This window comes from Gossypium hirsutum, chromosome A10, assembly GCF_007990345.1.
Source record: "Gossypium hirsutum isolate 1008001.06 chromosome A10, Gossypium_hirsutum_v2.1, whole genome shotgun sequence".
Classification (NCBI taxonomy): domain Eukaryota; kingdom Viridiplantae; phylum Streptophyta; class Magnoliopsida; order Malvales; family Malvaceae; genus Gossypium; species Gossypium hirsutum.
In genome coordinates, this window is record NC_053433.1 from 16,635,296 (window position 1) to 16,643,427 (window position 8,132).

The 8,132-nt window shown below is 38.1% G+C and overlaps 1 non-coding gene across 1 annotated transcript; it reads right to left on the reverse strand.

Annotated features, from left to right (window-relative positions):
* Positions 1–4,853: 4,853 nt before the first annotated feature.
* LOC121208640 (small nucleolar RNA R71) lies at positions 4,854–4,960 on the reverse strand. The gene has a single exon (XR_005903772.1). It is a non-coding gene; the product is annotated as a small nucleolar RNA R71 (small nucleolar RNA).
* Between the last annotated feature and the right edge of the window lie 3,172 nt (positions 4,961–8,132).

Below are 8,132 nucleotides of genomic sequence, written 5' to 3' on the forward strand. Positions count from 1 at the left end.
TCATTCCAATCTCAATCAAAGAAGACCAAAGAGATGAATCCTCGATTGACTGTTTCAGCTGGGTATTCGCACCGAGACCGTGGGAGACCATATTCGGGTTCTAAAGCTCAAGCTACTTCAATGGCAAGTGTGGGTAATGTGAGGTCTAATAAACCCGAGTGTCAGTATTGTGGTAGGCGACATTTCGTTGAGTGTTGGTTAATTAGCTAAGCTTATTTCAAGTGTAGTTCTCGAGAGCACTACATTAAAGATTACCCTGAGAAGGTCGAAGAAGAAAAATTTCAGAGTGTTGGACCAGGTAATACTGCCAGTAAAGGTAGACCACCGAGAAATGTTGGAAGTGGAGCTAGCAGTAAAAATGTAGTGAAAGATTCAACTGTGAGGCCAAAAGCTAGAGCACCTACTAGAGCTTATGCCATACATGCTCGTGAGGATGCGCCATCTCCTGATGTGATTACTGATGAATCAAATAAATTGCCTATGGTGATCTCTCATATGTCTGCTCAGAAGTACATGAGAAAAGGGTGTGAAGCTTATCTTGCTATGTGTTGAATACTAAAATGTCTAAGTCGAAACTTGAATCAGTACCGATAATTTGTGAATTCTCAGATATGTTTCCGAAAGAATTGCCTGGGTTACCTCCGATTAGAGAGATTGAATTTGCTATTGATTTATTACCTGAGACTGCACCAATCTTGATTGCTCTGTACAGGATGACTCCAACTGAATTGAAAGAATTAAAAGCTCAGTTGCAAGAATTGATAGATAAGGGATTTGTGAGACTGAGTTTTTCTCCTTGGGGTGCTCTTGTACTATTTGTAAAGAAGAAAGACGGATCTATGAGGCTTTGTATTGACTACCATCAGCTCAACAAAGTGACTATAAAGAACAAGTATTCGTTACCGAGAATTGATGATTTGTTCGACTAGTTGAAAGGGACAACAGTGTTTTCAAAGATTGTTTTGAGATCCTGTTACTATTAGTTGAGGGTTAAAGAGTCAGATGTGCCAAAAACCACTTTCAGAATGAGGTATGGACACTATGAATTTCTTGTGATGCCTTTCGGTTTAACGAATGTTCTGGCTATTCTTATGGACTTGATGAACTTAATTTTTTGATCGTATTTGGATAAGTTTGTAGTTGTGTTTATAGATGACATCCTGATTTACTCCCAAGATGAGTCCGAGCATGCCGAGCACTTAAGATCTATGTTGAAGATTTTGAGAGAAAAGAAACTGTTTGCTAAGTTCAGTAAAAGTGAGTTTTGGCTTGGTGAAGTTGGATTTTTGGGACACATAGTTTCAGGTGATGATATTCGGGTTGATCCGAGCAAAATATCGGCAATTGTTGATTGGAAACCGCCAAAGAATGTATTTGAGGTTAGAAGCTTTTTGGGCTTAACCGGGTATTATAGACGTTTTGTTGAGGGATTCTCGATTATTGCCTCTCCTATGACTAAGTTACTTCAAAAGAATGTTAAGTTTGAATGGACCGATAAATGTCAACAAAGTTTCGAGAAATTGAAAGCATTATTGACTGAGGCGTCGGTTTTGGTGAAACCTGAAATGGGGAAAGAGTTTGTGATTTATAGTGATGCGTCATTGAATGGTCTTGGTTGTGTGTTGATACAAGAGGGCAAAGTGGTAGCTTATGCCTTGAGACAGTTGAAACCGCACGAGAAGAATTATCCGACGCATGACTTGGAATTAGCTGCCATCGTCTTTGCTTTGAAAATTTGGCATCATTATTTGTATGGTGAGAAATGTCGAATCTTTATCGATTACAAGAGTTTGAAGTATCTGATGAATCAAAAATATTTTAATTTTCGACAACTGAGATAGCTTGAATTACTAAAAGATTATGAGTTAATGATTGATTACCACTCAGGAAAAGCGAATGTAGTTGCTGATGCCTTGAGCAGAAAATCCTTGGTTGCTTTGAAAGCTATGAGTACGAGTTTGACTTTGTCTGATGATGGTTCAATTTTGGCCGAGTTGAGGGCTAGACCACTGTTTCTTCAGCAAATTTACGAATCTCAAAAGAACGACAGTGAATTGCAAGCCAAGCGAGCTCAGTGTAAATCGGGTTGTGACTCAGATTTTTGAATCGGACCAAATGATTGCTTGATGTTTCGTGATAGAGTATGTGTACCAAAAGATGATGAGTTTATTTGGAAAATTTTACATGAGGCACATAGTGGTTGTTTATCAGTTCATCCAGGTAGTACTTAATGATTTAAAGAAATTGTATTGGTGGTCGGGTATGAAAAGAGATATTTCTGAATTTGTATCAAAGTGTTTGATTTTCCAACAAGTGAAAACCGAGCATCAGGTACCTTCGGGTTTACTTCAGCTAGTGATGGCTCTCGAGTGGAAATGGGACGGAATCATGATGGATTTTGTGACAGGTTTGCCTTTGACTCCAAAAAAGAAAGATGTTGTTTGGGTTGTGGTTGATAAATTGACGAAATAGGCTCACTTTATACCAGTACGTACCGACTACTCACTTGATAAGTTGGCTGAGTTGTATATTGCTGAAAGTGTGAGATTGCACGGAGTGCCTATATCAATTATTTCGGATAGAGATTCGAGATTCACTTCGAGGTTTTGGAAAAAGTTGCAAGAGGTACGAAATTGAATTTTAGTACCGCGTTTCATCCGCAAACTGACGGTCAATCCAAAAGAGTAATTCAAGTTCTTGAAGACATGCTCCGATGTTGTGTTTTAGAATTCAAAGGTAGTTGGGAGAAACATCTACCTTTGGTCGAGTTTTCCTATAACAACAGTTTTCAATCGAGTATACAAATGGCACTGTACGAAGCATTGTAATGGTCATGATAAACCGTAATTTATACATATTTTTACCCCATGCTTAACGCATTTTATGAATGATTTTTCCTTAGAATTGGTGAATTCGATGCTCCTAATGACTTAATTTCATGTTTTATACTTAGGTGAGCATAGGAGAGCGAAAGAAACGAGAAACAGGCCAAAATGGAGAAAATGGGCCAAAGTACGAAATCAACATGGCCTGGACTTCCTCACACGGGCATACCACACGGCCGTGTCAATCTGGCAGAATTGAAGCACGACTCACACGGGCGTGTTCCTGTCGAGCCCAAGTTGAGTCCAATTTAGAAAAGGCTAATTTTGAGGGTTTCGAGGCATTCCAAAGCCTATAAATACACCTTAGAGGAAGAGGAAAATGAGGCACAGAAAGAAGGAGGCAGGGAACTGCTCAAGGGAAGCTGATTGATCGATCTCAAAAGCCGAAGTCACCATCAAAACTGAAGATCTCCCCTCAATTTCCCTTCAGGAGTTTTGGGTTTTCTTTATTTTTTGTATTATTATTCTTCTGAGATGTTTTCCTTTTTAGTTATGAACTAAATCCCCTAAATACCTAAGGGGAATGAAACCTAAGACGAATCTTGTTATTATTTTCTGAATTGTATGATAAATACTTAACTTGTTCTTAATTATGTGTTCTTAATTCTTATTTTGATATCCCAAGATACTGATTCGAGATAAGCTCTTATTCAGAGGAGGAATAGACCCTGTCTAAGAATACATTTGTCATAATTAAGCGGAGTTGATTGCGCGCCTAGACATAGGGTGACAAGATTTTGCCGGATTAGGGTGAAACCTAATAAGGGGATCCATAGATCGAGTTAATGCAACCCTAGGGTGTTAATTAGAGAAAAGTCTCAATTATTCAGTCAGGGATTAGACGTTATTAGTCCTGAATAGGGATAATAACATAACTTAGGGATCTCTACGGGACAAGTTAAATGAAAAAATTGTCCGATTCGAAGCTAGAATAACAAGTAAAGTCTAGGTGGATTTTTCCTTAGGTATTGTCTTAATTCAATCATTTTCCAAAATTAATCCCCAATTCTACTTTCTGTGAATTCTTAGTCTAAATAATTAGTTAGTTAAAACAAAACCCCCCTATTTTTAGGCTCGATAATAAAAAGACAGTCATTACTAGTACTTTTAGTTCTTTTGGGTTCGACAATCCGGTCTTGCTAAGACTATACTACTGTTCGATGGGTACACTTGCCTACATCGTGATAATAGTTAGTTTCAAGAACGATTAATTATAAGTATTTAAAACCTGTCACACGAAAATCGTGATCAAGTTTTTAGCGTCGTTGCCGGGGAACTAAGATATTAGGAACACTCAATTTTTATTACTTTAGCCATTTATTTTTCTTGCAATTTAATTTAATTTAATTATTTATTAATTTACTTTTTCTTTCTCTTGGCAGATTTTTATAGTTTATGACTAGAAGAAACCCGTCAGGACTACTACTATTTGATGAAGAAATCGATCGCACAGTTCGTAGAAACCAAAGAGAAATAAGGCGAAGCTTAAGATATATAGAGAACGAGCAAGAGAATGATACTCAACCCCCAACCGAAGAGATGGCTGAAAACCAAGACAATCAGCTACCTCCTACAATTGTGGTTAATCAAAATCCTGCTCCACGCACTATGTATGATTATGCTAAACCTTCTTTAATAAGAACTGAATTGAGCATAGTTAGACCAGCTGTAGCTGCAAATACTTTTGAACTAAAACCTAACACTATTCAAATGATATAGCAATTTGTTCAGTTTGAAGGTTTGCAGGATGAGGATCCCAACGCTCACTTAGCAAACTTTATGGAACTATGCGATACATTTAAAATTACTGGTGTTTCTGATGATGCCATTCATCTTCGGTTATTCCCTTTTTCATTGAGGAACAAAGCTAAACAGTGGTTGAACTCGTTGCCACGAGGGTCAATTACTACTTGGGAACAAATGATGAAAAAATTTTTACTAAAATATTTTTCACCGGCTAAAACGGCTAAATTGCGTAATGATATCTCTTTGGTTGTACAGATGGACTTAGAAACTCTTTACAATGCATGGGAGAGATACAAGGACTTACTGAGAAGGTGCCCTCACCATGGGTTACCGCTTTGGCTTCAGGTTCAAACATTCCATAATGGCCTGAATCCTTCGACTCGACAAATGGTTGACGCAGCTGTTGGCAAAACCATCAATAATAAAACACCTGAAGATACTTATGAGTTTATAGAGGAGATGTCACTGAATAACTATCAGTGGCAAGTCATGAAGACAAAGCCAACAAAAACAGCCGGTGTTTATAACGTCGATTCGGTCACCATGTTCTCTAATCAGGTAGAACTCTTGAATAAAAAAATTGATGGTTTTCTTAGTTCTTCACAGGTTCACCCAGTAATGCAGTGCGAAGCAAGTGGAGGTGGATCAAATAATTCGGAGTACCAACCTTATGGCCACAACATGGATAACGAGTAGTTAAACATGGGTAATAATTCTCGATCTCAAAACAATCCATATAGTAACACTTACAATGCAGGTTGGAGGAACCACCCAAATTTCTCATGGGGAGGCCAAGGAAATCAGAGACCACCTCTAGGCTACCAACAACCACCCTACCAACAGGAAAAGAAGTCGAACCTTGAAGAGATGCTCTCAAAGTTTATATCGGTGTCAGAAACTCTATTCTAGAATACCGAGACAACACTTAAGAATCAGCAAGCATCGATCTAAGGGCTCGAAACGCAGATAGGCCAGCTATCTAAACTAATCTTCGAACAACCACAAGGTAGCTTGCCAAGTAATACTGAACCCAACCCAAGGGAACAGCTCAACGCTATTAATGTTCAAGATGAAGAAGAATTCGTTGAGCCTGAGCCAGAACTAAAGCAAGAAACTGTGGTGAGCAGAGATCAAGGTGAGGTAGGTCATTATAAAAACAAATCAGTGAATGTCGAATATAAACCTCGTGTGTCATACCCCAACGCGACAAGGAAAGACTGCTCAAATGAACAATTTGGTAAATTCCTTAAACTCTTAAAAAATTACACATTAACTTACTATTTATTGAAGCTTTATCGTAGATGTCAAACGCAATAAAATTTTTAAAGGAGCTTTTAGCAAATAAACCGAAGTTGGACGAGGCGTCGCATGTGGAGCTAAACGCAGTTTGCTCAGTTATTCTACAGAATAAACTACCCAGCAAACTAAAAGATCCAGGGAGTTTTACGATTCCTTGCTTAATTGGTAGTTTAGATGTTCATAATGCATTAGCTGATTTAGGGGCTAGTATTAACGTCATGCCCTACAAAATGTTCAAACAATTAGGTCTTGGGAAACCCAAACAGACTAGGATGAGCATTCAATTAGCAGATAAAGCTATAAGATTTCCTAGGGGTATTATTGAAGATGTGCTAGTTAAAATTGATAAATTTATATTTCCCATTCACTTCATTGTTTTAGAGATAGAAAAGGATAGCAACACTCCTTTGATTTTAGGAAAGCCCTTTTTAGCAACTGCTACAACGATTATTGATGTTGGCACAGGTGAGATCACACTTCGTGTGGGAGACGAAACAATCACCCTTCAAGCTCGCAATTCTGGCAACACATCGAAAATTAAGGGTGATTATTTAGACCATTCAACTAAAACTGACAATATAGTGCAACCTACTTTGCAGGAAATTAGTCTGAAGGAAGCACATGAGCCATTCTCAAGCAATAGTAGAGGACCTATTCATGAGGATCGAAGGCTACAAGTTGAGGAGTTAGATGAATGGCAGACCCATAAACCGAAAACACACGATAAACCAAAACTACGCCAAAACGAGCTCAATACCTTTCCAAATCAACTTAAGGTTGGAGATAGAGTTTTATTAGATGCCACGGATCCTCATATTGTCACTACCAAACCAAATGAAGACGTCCCTTTTACGGTACTTAGTATTTTCCCATTCCGTACAGTCGAGGTAAGTCATCCCAAGTTTGGCACTTTTAAGGTAAATAATACCCGTCTAAAACTTATTTTGACAAGATGGATAGTAGGAATGAGGAGTATAAACTCCTCGAACCCCTATGACCATTCAATGGAGAGGTAAGTCGAGCTTAGACTATAAATAAGTGCTTTTTGGGACACAACCCAAGTACTAATGGTTTTAAATTATTTAAATTTCAATTTTTAAACATCTAGGTCATTAACAGAGTCTTTGAAGCATAGGTTTCCAACTCCACACGGCCGATCACGTGGCTGTGCTTAAGGCCATGTGACCACCACAGACGGAAATACGACCGTGTGAGACGGCCATGCGAAAATAGGGTAACAGTTATCTTTCCCAACACGGAATACGATAAGTGGCCACGGGCGTGCGACCTGGCCATGGTCAAATCTATCAAATGCACACGGGCATGCAACACGCCCGTGTTTATCGCACGTAGACAATATTGTCAAAATAATACGGGCGTGTGCAGAACTACACGACCGTGGAAGAAGCGAACCACATCGCACACGGTCGTGCAACATGATCATGTAGCCACACGGCTTAGACACACAGACATGCCCGAAGGCCGTGTGACGACATCTCCCTTCGCAACAAACACGGGCGGGACACGATCCACATGGGCGTGTGAACCGGCCGTGCCACTTGAAAAAAAAAGATAAGATTATCGATTTTATTTTATTTTTCTTTTATTATTTTTTGAAGATTCTTTTATTTTTAAAACGACTTATCTTTATGATTACTATCAAATTATTCCCCCAATTCTCCTTTTGTCCTTTAAAATCATGTTTGTCCTCCAGTTGTATTTCCAGCAACTCATTCTCGCTAATCCAGGAATTTCATCCATTTTCAACTCAGGAAGTTTCACTTCTCTCCCTATCTTATTTTTATATTTTTATACCTATCTTTGTACATTGAGGGAATGTACATCTTAAGTGTGGGGGGTATTCATTTTACTATCAAAAAAATCCTTGAATGATTGCCTTGTTCTCTTGAAAAGCTCTCATATCATATTTAAGATAAATTTTGATTGATTTATAATTTTGATTGATATATCTTGAATTAAAACATAGACATTTATGCATTGATTGTTTAAACTCTAAGACATTAGAGAATCAAGCATGATAAGTTGATTTTTAAGAATTTAAAAATTTAGGTTGTTTCCCCAAAGTTTAGGTATTACTTTGAGTTGGAATTCACAAGTTTTAAACATCAAAAAGCCATAATTCTTGTGAGATTTTTGAGCCTTTTGAGTATCTATTAATCCTTTCATGCTCACTTTTATTAT